Raw genomic sequence first — 14,441 nt, forward strand, 5'->3', positions numbered from 1 at the left:
CCTTTATCTGCCTCACCCTGTATACAGTCGGAAAAATGAAAGATTACCCATGAACGATCACATCAATCACTTATTTTGTATTTGCTGTCTTTTTCTATTAATAACAAATTTGTTATAAAAAAAGACAGCAAATACAAAATAAGTGATTGATGTGATCGTTCATGGGCAATCTTTCATTTTTCCGACTGTATTAATAACAAACGCTTGTTATAAAAAAGACAGCAAATACAAAATAAGTGATTGATGTGATCGTTCATGGGTAATCTTTCATTTTTCCGACTGTATTTGCTATTCGTACTTCAAAACTTTCGAGAGGACTGCTTTCAAATATGCGCTCACACTGCATGACACGTATATTTTCTGACCTGCTCTGCACTGCGTCGCCTGGGTCACCTGCGTTCCAATCTGCGGCTAACTTTTCACACCACAACTCAGGAGGCCTCACGTACTGACGGGTGACCTTGAAAGCGCTCAAAATGACCATAATAGACCTTAGATTTTTCTCAAATTTTCCATAGAATCTAGGGAAAAATTTATTTTGTACTTTGCCCTGACACATACCCAGATGTTGTGAAATGCCCCGTTTTTCGGGAGATCTGGGGAAATTTTATTTTTGTGGCCCAGCTCTGCTGCTGCTCTTTTATTAACTTTAACTGACCATCTGACTAACTCAAACAGCTTTAAATATCTATACACATAATATGTACATATTATATTTTTTTATTATCCCGGTTATTTATAGCGTTCTTCGCCTTCCGGTTCCCAGTTTCCAGCTTAGTCGGTCGTTCCATTCGCCAGGGTGAAGATTCCTTTCCGACATTGCCTTCTGAATGCCGCCTAGCCATGATTGTTTCTTCCTTCTTTCCCTTGGCCTCCATTTTAGAATTTGTTTTGGCAGTCTGTCGTCGTCTATTCTTTCTACATGGCCATACCAGATCAGTTGTCTCCTTTGAATTTCGTCTATGATGGTTGACTTGACTCCCATTATATTTCTGATTTGGTCATTTTGTATTATATCAAGTATCAAGCCTTGATTTTCTAGCCTAGTGGTCGGCAAACACTTTAGCCACGGAGTCAAATATGAATATTACAACAATTTAAAAAAAATTGGGAGCCAAATCTGCTTGTTCAGCAAACTTTTATTACACTCAATAAAACTAAAGCGTCTAGCCAGTTAAGATAGTGAAAAACGTTCCCAGCGATATTCCAAAAATAAAAAAACCACATGTTCTACATCACAAAGTATTCGACAAAAAAATTTTAAACCCCTAGCCCCATTCATACCCCCCCCCCAAAAATTAAAACGTGTTTTTTCGTTTTTTGGCGATATCTTGGTTTCTAATCATCGTAGAAACTTTTATTTTCTTTCGTTTTGTAAGGTTTTATTTACGACAGCACTGTATTTTTTACAAAATTTTTGGCGCAATATCCATTTTTTTTAATGTTGATATATTATGGAAAACCAAAAAGGGAGAGAACAGCAAACATGAGGTTTTTCAGCTCATCATAAGAATCAGGAATACTATTCCAAGCGTTGAAAATTATCATATCTTCCTTCTCCAGATGATGTAAAGCAGACCACTTGTGTTGTGAACATTTTTTTCTTTTCCAATATTTCCAATTCAACACAAAGACGTTCGAATTTAGAGCGCTATATCTCCTTTAAATCCAGAAATTGTATTTCAATTTTTTTTTGTAGCGTATGGCACCTGACACATTTACATTTACATATATTTTGTATAAGACAATACATAGGTTCACAAACGCACATCTAACTTATTTACATAGTCTATCGACTCTGGAGTCGCCATCAGGAAATCCTCTGACCTGCCATGATATAATCTTGTGGGACACTGTTCTGTGATGTGATAGATGGTTTGTGGTTGTCCACAGTCACAGAGTGGGGATGGTCGTTTACCCCATTTGTGCATCATGTAACCACATCTGCCGTGTTGGGTTCTGATTCGGTTCAGCATAGACCATGTGTTGCGTGGTAAGTCAAAGCCTGGTGGTTTTTGTGTGATGCAGGGTAAGTTGCTATTTTGTTGTTCCATCCATTCTAGAGTCCATGTTGTCGTTAAATTGAACTCACCCTCCACAGCAACCTTTGCCGTTTTTATTGGTGGTCGTCTGGAGCGTAGACGGTTACCGTTGGCGGCATCTATATCTTGATGGATTGGCAGGTTCTCGTTACCTACTATCTTTCTGTACTCACTAGTGTGTGTATGCGTCGTAGTTTGTGTGGTGGAATGTGGCTCAGTACTGGGAGCCATTGCGTAGGGGTGGATTTGATAACTCCAGCAATCATTCTCATTGTATTATTCAATTGGACATCTACTTTGTGTATATGTGGGCTGTTAAGCCATACTGAAGAGCAGTAATCCGCAGTTGAGAAGACTAGGCCCAAGGCAGATGATCGCAAGGTGGAAGCCGATGCTCCCCATGTTGTGCCGCACAGCTTCTGGATGATGTTGTTTCTGGATTTAAGTTTTTCCGCTTTTTTTTCAGATGTTCCTTGAATGATAGGGTTCTGTCAAGAGTCACCCCAAGGTACTTTGGTGTTTTATTGTAGGCGAGTGTGGTGTTTTCGAACTGAATATTGAGTATTCTTCCTGCAAGCTTCTTATTTAGGTGGAAACTGGAAACCTCTGTTTTCGTAGCGTTTGGTTGGAGCCTCCATTTACGGAAATATTTTCCCACTATGTGTAAGTCCGCCGTGAGGATTTCTTCTGTTTCTTCAAATGACTTACACCTTGTTGCAAGGACCCAGTCATCGGCGTAACCAAACTTTCTTGATCTGGTTTCTGGTATATCAGAGATGTATAGGCTAAAGAGAAGAGGAGCCAAGACAGATCCTTGAGGCAGTCCATTCTTCAGTTTCCTGGGCTGCTGATGTTAGATCCCATGACCACTTGAATCGTTCTGTCTGCTAGCATGCTGTTGATTATTCGAGCGGTGAATTTACAGGGGATTGTACGGAGGAGCTTGTATATCATGCCTTCTCTCCAGACTGTATCGTAGGCCGCTGTTAGGTCTATGAATGCGGCTGCAGTTTTAAGTTTTCGCTGGAACCCTGCCTCGATAAATGTGGTAAGTGAAAGAACCTGATCTGCGCAGCTTCTTTTGGGTCGGAAACCTGCCTGATCAACCGGTATTTCAAAGCTATTATGAATGTAATGCCATTTTCAAAAGGAGACAATTTCAACTCGGTTATCGTAGATTAAGAGGATTTTTGACAAAGGCTAAATTTTTTAAGTTTTTTTTAATGAAAATATTGCGCTGTCCGTAGATATTTGTGCCAGAGCCGCACCTAAGGAGCCAAAGAGCCACATGCGGCTCCGGAGCCGAACTTTGCCGACCACTGTTCTAGCCGATCTTCTCCAGAAGTCCATTTCGAATGCAAGTAGGCGCCGTTCCAGGGATTTAGTAAGTTGCCATGTTTCGCATCCATAGAGCACTATACTTTTAAAGATGGAGTTAAAGATTTCTTTGATTAGATAGTTCTTTTGACTAGGTTTTGATAGTTCTTTGATTAGATAGTGTTTTAGTGCTTCATTTAAATAGATCTTAAATAGTATTGGAGACAGGCAGCATTCTTGTTGTAATCCTTTTGTTACAGGAAATTCTTCTGATAAGGTGGTGTTTAGTTTGATTTTTGATGTTGCTTTATTGTATAATTGTTTGACTGCGGTGATGATCGTGCTATTTAAGGGAAATCGTTCAAGAGACTGCCACAGATTTCTCACAGGAATCGTGTCATATGCTTTTGTGAGATCCACAAATAAAAGATTATTTCCTGGCTTCTTACAACTTTCTTTTCATTAAGTTGTGTTAGGGTAAATATGTGGTCTACGCAAGATCTTCCAGCTCTAAAACCTGCTTGCTGTTTAATTTCATGAGGTTCGTATTCTTGTTCAATCATTTTTTTATGATTTTATCAAACAGCCTGCTAAAGGTACCAGTGACCGAGATACACCTGCAGTTTCCTCAAATAGCTTTTGGACCTTTTTTGTGAATTGGAGTAATCCATGCTTCTTTCCAACTCTTCGGGATTTCTTCCCCATTTAAGTATCTTGTGAATAGCATTTTAAGATACCTTATTAGTTTTGGTGTTCCGTGTTTTAGAAGTTCTGCTGGTATGTTCTCCGGCCCGGATGCTTTGTTGTTCTTCATGGATTTAAGTGTTTGTTGTATTTGTTCTTCTTCCACGTTTACATATTCGCCGTCTACTCGTATACGTTGGAGTGAATCAGTGTTATAGATATCTCTGTCTTCATTTAGTTCCCTTGGGTAATGCTCCTTCCATGCATCCATCTGGATGGTCTGTATTCGACTTTTGTTTGATGTGCCGGATTTCAAGGTTTTTATTAATTTCCATGCCGCTGACGATCGCGCTCCTCCGATGTAACAGTCAACTTCTTTACAATTTGCATCCCATGTTTCGTTTTTGTTGTTCCTGGTAATTTCTTTAAATATTTACACATTATAACAAACTAAAAAAGTGTAGTGTGATCACAAATATTTCAACGTCTACATAAGATTTTTATTTTTATTATAAAATTACAGTTTAAATAATTGCACAAAAAAATAGTATATTAAATTCAACAAAACGTTTGAACATTGTATCATTTTATTAATATGTGTTAGTAACTACTTTGAGGATGACACCCTACAAGCACAATCTGACAATTCACAAATGACTCTATCCCTGCTGCTTCTGGTTCAATAGATTTCTATATTATTTTCTCACAGTAAATTTTTAGTGATAATATTCATCCGTGTTTGACTCCTCTCAGAGAAGTAAAGCGCGCTGTGGCTATTGCTAAGGAAAGATCGTCTGCACAACTATATGAAGAGTTGGAAACACCCGAGGGATGGAAACGGTTATATAGCATATTTAAAGCAAGGGACAAGTCACCAAAGGAATTGACTCACGTAGAGCAGATGAGAGTACGGATGGTAAAGTGCTAATAACTGATGTTGAAATAAAGCAAAGACGGTATGAGTACTCTGAACAAATATGGGAAGAAAAACGCATGCCGAGTGACTGGAACTGCGGTCTGATAACATCAATCCCTACAAAAGAGAAGCCATTTAGGGTGAAGACATAATCAAGTTCGCGAAGGCGTAAAGGCTCAGGTGGCTGGGATACATAGAAAGAGCTAACCCAGATTCTACGCTAAAGCAAATAACCGGCTGGAGACCAACAACAAAGAGACCAAAGGGAAGACCCAAAACAGTATGGAGAGATCAAGTCTTAGGAGACATAAAGAAGCTAAGAAACTACAATTGAAAGGAGCGATGTAAGGACCGGAAAAAATGAAGGATAATTGTAGACAAGGCCAAGTCACACAACACGCTGTTATAATAATAAAAAGACAACAGCGGACTGATTCTCCGCAACAAATGAATCAGAGAGCCGGAAGGGCGACAAACACTCCGAAAGGAGTGAGTAAGCCATGATGATGATGGTATGAGTACTTTAGAAAGTTACTAAACGAAGAACACCAGAGGAGAGACAGAGGATACGGGATCCCAAATGAGAATGTAATACACCGGGGATAGCGACAGACGAGTGTCGAGGCGTTAAATAGGATGAAGCATGGTAAAGCAGTAGGACTTGATGTGAAGGTTTGGAAGACTCTAGGAGAGGAAGAAGTTAATATTTTGTAGAAAATGATGAGTCGGATATATGAGGAAGAAATTATGCCCAATGGATGGAGAGTGATGGTACCATTGTATAAAGATAAAAGGGATATTCAGGACTGAAAATTCGGGAGAGAACGAAGTTTAGGGAGAGATACATCGATAGGAGAACAACAGTTGGGTTTATGCCAGAAAGGAGGACAACAGATGCCTGGTTTGCTTTAAGACAGTTGACAGAGATATATGGCGAGAAGAAAAGAGAGCTACATTTGGTATTTCTGGATCTTGAGAAGACGTGCGATATGGTTCCTAGACATCGGCTATGGAGATGTATGAGAGAGAAACGGGTTCCTCAGAAGTACATAAGGATCGTGAAGAATACGTATTAAGAAGCATACGTCAAAGTAAGGACTTATGTGGGATTGGCTGAAAGTTTTCCAGTGACGGTGGGTTTTCAGATGATGAGTAAGACTAGAAGGAACAGAAGCAGGCACGACTTAATTAGGAGAAGATCCGGGGTGACGATAGTCTCAAAAAATATTCAAGAACAAAGACTGCAATGGTTTGGTCATGTTACACGTAGAAATAAAAACTATGTGGAACGAAGGATAGAGCTGTTAGAAGTTTATGGAAGGACAGAATAGAGGCAAACCGAGGAAAAAATGAAAGGACTGTGTGGCATAAAACTTGGGAGAGAAAGGTATGTAGGTGAAGAAGACCCGATGGACAGATATGAGTGGCGAAGAAGAGTAACGAACAGCGACCCCTGAAAAGGAATAAGCTGAGGAAGAAGAAGAAGAAGTTTGACGATGATGATTTCTGTTGTGTAATACAATTTATCGAATACTTCCACTAGAATATCCAGATTTTTGTCATTGATTGACTTTAAGCCCTTTACTTTTTGCTGGTGTAATGGTGACTCCATATCTGTGTTTTCCGAATAATAGATTCTTCCTTTCTTTATATTTCTCCAAAGTTTATGCATCTCCTGTTCAATATTTCTTAATATTCCTTGTCGCAATTTTGAGGTTTTTGTGCATATTTAATAAGCAGGGATTTCGCTGATTTACAGCCTGGGAAGCCCTGTTTGCTTGTCCTCTACTTAATTATTAATTAAGGTGATTTCCCATTGCCTTCCCCAATACAGAAGACTTTTGATTCTAATGGATCTTCTGCTTCCTATCAATCGGCCAATCGCGTCCACTGGTGGGCACAGGCCTTCCTCAGTTCCTTTCAGTGTTCGCTACACGTTCCATGGTTCGTTATGTAACTCTGAGTTTATTCTCGGATTTTTGCGTTAGTGTTAAAGTCTCTGCTCCATAAGTTTGTACGGGTAAAACACATTGGTTATAAACCTTTCGCTTGAAACAAATGGAAAAATCATCTACTTTTATAACTTTAATAAAAGTATTACAAAAATTCTATAACAACATTCAAGCAAACATAAAAATCAACACCAGATTATCCGATACCTTCCTGGTGAATAAGGGTCTACGACAGGGATGCAGCTTATCGCCTACATTGTTTAAAATCCATATAAATGAGGTCTTGAATAAATGGCGGAAAGCATGTTCTGGCATGGGGATAGGTACAGCTAAACGACGACTCAACACTATACACACTACATTTTGCTGATGATCAGGTGGTGATTGCCCAGGATAAAGATGATCTAATATTTATGACATACAAAATGAGAATACAAAATATGAGGTCTATACGTCAATATAGAGAAAACCAAATAAATGTGTATAGGAGGAGAAAAAAAAGAGTTAGAACTAGAGGATATGATTATTGAGCCAAGCTGTGATTATGTATACCTTGGAACGAGAATCCAACAAAGTGGAAGGACATAATTCGAAACAGAGGAAAGAATTATGAAAGAAAAGACAATAATAGGAGCTTTGAACTCACTATTTTGGTCAAAAGCCATATCAAAAGAAAAGAAAACACAGCTATGTAATAGCATCTTTAAAAGCGTAATACTGTATGGATGTGAAACCTGGCAACTGAATAAGCGAACAGAAGTTGCTCGCACTGGAAATGGACTCTTGGCGAAGATCGACCTGCATCTCTAGAGTCCCACACACAACGAATGAACGAGTACGAGATATTATGCATAGGAAAACAAACATAATAGAATAAATCCAAGAAAAAAAACTTTGTTGGTATGGCTCTGTACAAAGAATGGAGGAATATCGACTCCCAAAGCTAATAATGGAATGGCAACCCCCGGAAAGAAGGAAAAGGGCAGACCGAAAACTACCTGGATAAGTGGAATCCAGAAAGCAATGTCTGAGAGAGATCTACAACCAGGACAGATATGGACAGATCGACGCGGCTGGAAAATAGGAATCGGAAGGCACAGGACGCTATAAACCGGTGTTATATATACCGGGTGGTGAATTGGAAAACGGGCCATAGGAAACTCAATGTAAAATTCTAAACTGTTGAATTCCTGCTTCCCTAATTATTTTACATCAAAAGTCATTAGAAACTATTTGTAGAGGATTGAAATCTGTATTGAAAACAACTGTTAAAAGTGTTCTACGAATTAAACATGTTCCAAAATTTTGTAAAAACGTAATACATTTTTCAGTTTTTCAGCCCAAAATTAGGCCAAGCACAGTGCAATAATGGGTCACAATGAAGTTATTATTTTCACATTTTTTTTAAACTGTCAATATTTTTATTTTATCATTTATTGTTTAAAAACACAGTTGATAAGATACCCTCAGTTGCGGAGAAAGTATTAGTAATAAAGATTTTTTTATTCAGTCAATGGTGTGAGCACTGTCAGTTAAATAGTAACGTGTGGCCTAACTTTGACACACATACCTACTGTGCAAATGTATTATATTTTTCAAAATTTTGGAATGCGTTTAAATCGTAGAACAATTTTAACTTTTGATTTTAATACAGATTTCAATCCTCTACAAATATTCTCTCATGACTTTTGATGTAAAATAATTAGGGAAGCAGGAATTCGACAGTTTAGAATTTTACATTGAGTTTCCTATGGCCCGTTTTACGATTCACCAACCGGTATAGCTATATTTCCACTCATTACGAGATTTGCCATCAGTTTAGTTTTGTCATAAAAAATTTATTTTTAATCGTGCTCTCTCAGAGTTTTAAGCGAATGTATCATAGAAACTGTATCTTTTAAGTTGTCTACGATTAATACAACATTGTCTGCAAACCTCAGATGATTATTTAATTTTTTTCCACCTATATTGATGCCCGTATCTTGCCATTTACACCAGGGAAATAAGACAAAAATGTACCATGTTCGGGACACTTGAGCAGCCGGGTTGCAAATGGGTTTTTTGGGTACTATATACCTAATACATTATAAATACAAAAATGCCCGTCACAGTTTGGACGAGAAATTTAGTTATTAACAAATAAGGGTCAAAAATGAGAGTTTTTTCGTTTAAATCGCTACAGGTAAAAATAGGGTAATTAAATGTCTTATTTATAATATTTTTCTTTTAGTAGATGAGCCAAGGTTTAAAAAAGCGTTTTTTAAATTTTGGTGCGATTATTTGTTGCTTCGTATATTGCAAAATAAAACTAAGATTTCGAAAATAAAAAATTTGCTATAACTTTTGCGAAACTGAATTAAGGACTTTCATATTGCACGAAAAGTTGAGTCAAACAGTCCATACAATGCACAAAAAATTTTAAGACGATGCATCAATTAGTTTAAATTTTATTCAATTTGTTTATCCCAAAGAGCTTTCTTTTCGCAATGTTATTGTTCAGAAAATAATAATGATACAGCAATTCTGTGAAAACAACATGAAAGAAGAATAGTCACATTTTCAACGCATTTAAAAAAATCATTAAAAAGTCATTTTTATCACTCAGAAAACATTTTACTAAAATAGAGTCATTTTTCGCTTATAAACAATTTGAATAACTTTGTTAATATTGACTGTAGGCTAAAACTACAATAGGATTTGAAAAACTGGTATTTTTATACGAATTTTCAAAGAAAAACTTTTCGCCTAGGTTAATTACGGTCAAAGTTAGTCACTTTTTTTATTTAATTGACGGCTACTTTGTTTATAACAATTATGCAACCTAACTAGAGCCATTTCGAAGTTGAAGATATACAGGGTGTTTCATTAATAATTGTCCATATAGTAACTGGAGAAACCTTAGCACAAAATACGGAGATTTAACCTAAAACATCTAAATAAAATGTGGTTCCTTACTGAGTTACAGGGTGTTTTATCTAAAAATTTAAAAACTATTTTTGCTCAGCATTTTAAAACTGTTCGACGTATCCTTTTCATACTTGGCAGGAAGTATAGGTACTGTACACACTACTAAATTATGTTAAACAAACGTTTCTGGCTATTACCAGAGGCGTACGACGGGGGAAAGTGAATGGTTGACCCTTCTCAAATTCTACGCCACTGGCGAAATTGCCATTTTAGTTCAATTTTTGGATTCTCCAATACTTTCTATGAAAATAATATACTCTTCATTCGTAACGATAAAGTCATTAGTTTTCGAGATCTTTGAAGTTAAAAATGAAACGACACGGTTATTTTGATTAATGTATTGTGTCGCTTCATTTTTAATTTCAAATATCTCGAAAACTAATTATTTTATCGTTACGAATGAAGAGTATATTATTTACATAAAAAGTAATGCAAAATCAAAAATGTACACTAAAATAGCAATTTCGTCAGTGGCGTAGAATTTGGGAAGGGTCAACCAGCCACTATCCCCTGTCGTACTCCTCTGGTAGTAGCTAGAAAAGTCTATTTATCTTAATTTAGTAGGTTTTACAGTACCTACAATTTCTACCAAGTATGATAAGGATACGCCAAATAGTTTTAAAGTACTGGGTACAAATAATTTTTAAATTTTCATCATATGAATCATAATAACATAAATTAATCAAAATAACTGTGCCGTTTCATATTTAACTTCAAATATCTCGAAAACTAATGACTTTATCGATACCAATGAAGAGTATATTATTTACGTAGAAAGTATTGGAGAATCTAAAAATGGTACGAAAATAGTAATTCCTCCAGTGGCCTAGAATTTGAGAAAGGCTAACCATTCACCATCCCCTGTCGTACGCCTCTGGTAGTAGCTAGAAACGTTTGTTTATCGTAATTTAGTAGGGTGTCTAGTAGTCGCACTTTTTGCCAAGTATGAAAAGGATACATCGAATAGTTTTAAAATGCTGAGCAAAAATAGTTTTTAAATTTTTAGATAAAACACCCTGTAACTCAGTAAGGAACCACATTTTATGTAGGTGTTTTAGATTAAATCTTCGTATTTTGTGCTAAGGTTTCTCCAGTTACTGTATGGACAATTATTAATGAAACACCCTGTATAGGTTATGTGTAAAAGTTTGAGTAAACTTTGAACCTCAACAGAGTGGTTAATAAAGCTTTAAAAATGGCGTTTGAACGGAATTAATTCGTGGTCGGTGGAGGGGAATTACTAAAATACGTGCACTCAAAAAATGAAACTGAATCTGCAAACATATGCTGCGATTAATATCGCTGCAACTTGTTGATGGCTTTTGATCATAATTTTTTAAATTTGTATGTACTCGTAGTCTTATAGGGTACGTTATGTACACACAACCCCACCTAACATTACAAAATGTTAGGGGGAACTCCCCTTATCACTCAGGGATATGAAAAATAGATTACGACCGATTCTAAGACCTACCGAATATACATATATAATTTCATAAAAATCGGTCAAGCGGTCTCGGAGGAGTATGGAAACTAACACTGTGACAGGAGAATTTTAAAGATGTAAATATATAGATGGCTATTAACAAATTGGAGTTGGTGATAGAAGAATGAAAATTAAGGGTTGTATTTATTTTTTAATTCTACATCATATAAAATTAAGGTAGATAATTTTGTCCAAAAAAATAAAAAAAAATGTCAGGGGGGCAACCCCCATTATAACTTATGGGTATAAAAATAGATTAAAACCTCTTCAACGTCCTACAGGATAAACGTGTAAAATTTTATAAAAATCGGCCAAGCCGTTTCGTAGTATGGTAACTAACACTGTTACAGGAGAATTTGATGTATATAGAAGTAACTACAAATTAAAGAATAAAAGTGGCTAACTTTGAACCTAATTAACCTGGGCAAAAAGTTTTTTTCTGAAAATTCGTATAAAAATACCAGCTTTTGAAATCCTGAAGTAGATTTACTCTATAGTCAATATTAACAAGTTATTCAAATTGTTTAGAAGCCAAAAATGACTCTATTTTACTAAACTTTTTTCGGAGTGATAAAAACGACTTTTTAATGATTTTTTTCAATACTTTAAAAATATAACTATTATTCTTGTATGTGGTTTCCACAGAATTGCTATGTCATTATTATTTTCTGAACAATAACATTGCGAAAAAAGCTCTTTGCGATAAACAAATTGAATAAAATTTAAACTAATTGACGAATCGTCTTAAAATTTTTTGTACATTATACGGAATGTTTGACTCAACTTTTTGTGCAATATGAAAGTCTTAAGGCCATTTTCGCAAAAGTTATAGCACATTTTTTATTTTTGAAATTTTAGTCTTATTTTGCACTTTCCGAAACAAAAAAGGATCGGACCAAAATTCAAAAAGTGCCATTTTAAACCTTGGCTCATCTACAAAAAGAAAAATATTATAAATAAGATATTTAATTACCCTATTTTTACCTGTAGCGATTTAAACGAAAAAACTGCCATTTTTGACCCTTATTTATTAATAACTAAGTTTCTCGTCCGAACTGTGACGGGCATGTTTGTATTTATAATGTATTAGGTATATAGTACCCAAAAAATCCATTTGCAACCTGGCTGCTCAAGTGTCCCGACAAAAACCTTATTTCTCTGGACTAATTGAATATTCTTAAATATTGACTCTAGAGCTGCCGTGAACGATTTTGGTGAAATATTGTCTCTTTGTCTTCCTCCTCGACTTAAGCGGAATTTGTCTGTGTCTTCGTGTAGTTGTATACTTGATGTAGCGCTATCATAGATGTTTTTGATTAATGACGTACACCTGTAATATTCGGCTTTGCTTTAGAGCTTCCAGTACTGATTCAAACTCTACAGAATTAAAAGCTTTCTCGTAATCGACAAATGCAAGAACCTGCCTTAAGTGCTCTATACTATACAATTCGAGAAAAATGTACAATCACCTGTCATCTAACATCAAATATATTGCAGCATTTCCCGCTTTTCGCAAGGCCTTGAAAGTTTATTTGCTTGAGAGAGCTTTTTATACAGTGAATGACTTTTTTATAAACGATTTGAATTCAGCAAATTGACTTGCAGGATTATTACTTTCGAGTACTTTTGTACATATTTGCAGCGGCATAGATCTTTAGATTTACTTTCCCTTTCCCTTTTCCTCGTTCGCCTTCTTTTTGCTCTGACGTTGTATACATATTGTTTGCAAAATTTTTAAAAATTTTTAATGTGTACTTAATAACTATAAAATTGTATTTAAGTAGTATAACTCACGCCATTTATTTAGTGTCTGTTTCTGTTATTATTTTGTCTGTAGTTTTTATTATTTTTTGTTTTTTATTGTATTTTTTATTTTGTCCACAAATTGTAAAAAAAATTTTTGACAATAAAGCATACCCCCCTCTCTCTCTCTCTCTCTCTCTCTCTCTCTCTCTCTCTCTCTCCTGTGTACTTCTGTTTCCTACTCAGCATATAAAAACGATATTTTCGCCGTTTTAGATTAATAGGGATTTAAGGTTTAATAGAGTTCTACTCGGTCGTCAACAGGGTGTACCAACTCAATTCTGGACAAATGGTAAGGTTGAAAGTTGAATAAGAGCTATTACTTGCGCATCACTATTCCATCAACACAGTAGCTACAGGCAACCCTCAAAAAAGGATAATTTGCAAGGAAATCCATTATAAACCAATAAAATATATGATGTATTGAAATTATTTGTTTATGTATGGTGAGTGTCAGCTTCAAAGAAAATGAAAATATGTTAATAAACTTATTCTATATTAAATATGACTCGATCAAAATGACAATTACACTTTACACTAAAAACTATACTAACAAGCAATCTGTTAGGATTAAGTCATTAAAAATGGCAGTAACAAGTATACAATTTCAATGTACATTTAATAATGTCATACACCCAACAGATTCTTTGAAAGGCAAATTCACATAGTTTTCACTAGCTTGATATCTATAATGCCGACGTTAAAATTGATTATTTTTTAGTGATTTAAAAGCTATAGTGTTAACTAACAGAAATTAGAGAATAAGAGAGTTATTCTAGGAATTTATAGTAGCAGTAGAGTATAGACTGCAATGGAAACAAAAATAAAATCAATGTTACTTGTTATAAATGAGGCCATGAGAGCCAGAGTGGCCTAACTGATAAGAACATTACTTTACATAAGCAGAGAAAATTATCAGAAGCTATCAAAGTGCGATTGTTTTAGTAATTGTATGTTGACCAATCAACATACACTTATTGAAACAATCGGACATTGTTAACTTCTAATATTTCTTTGATTCTTACCAGTTAGGCCACTCTGGCTCTCATGGCCTCAAAATATACAACGTCTATTTAAATCTGACCTTTAACAACATATTTATTACGACTGATTAAAAACTACACAGTTTGTAGTAGTGTAGTTAAAAACTACACACTTTATATTATATAGTACCTAGTTTTTAATCAATGCTATTACTGATTTGCGGGTAGATCCTCCATCGACTAATTGACTGTTGTTCTGTAGAAAGGAGACATCATTGAAGCAAAAGGTAT

At 35.6% G+C, this 14,441-nt stretch overlaps 1 long non-coding RNA gene across 1 annotated transcript in view; it reads right to left on the reverse strand.

Moving 5' to 3' along the window:
• Window positions 1–4,529: 4,529 nt before the first annotated feature.
• The window catches only part of LOC126893306 (uncharacterized), a 217,402-nt gene continuing 207,490 nt past the window's right edge, over window positions 4,530–14,441 (reverse strand). Inside the window, exon 2 of the long non-coding RNA XR_007701130.1 lies at window positions 4,530–12,833. This is a non-coding gene — a long non-coding RNA (uncharacterized LOC126893306). The remainder of the gene's footprint in view (window positions 12,834–14,441) is intronic.

This window comes from Diabrotica virgifera, chromosome 10 (assembly GCF_917563875.1).
Source record: "Diabrotica virgifera virgifera chromosome 10, PGI_DIABVI_V3a".
NCBI lineage: Eukaryota > Metazoa > Arthropoda > Insecta > Coleoptera > Chrysomelidae > Diabrotica > Diabrotica virgifera.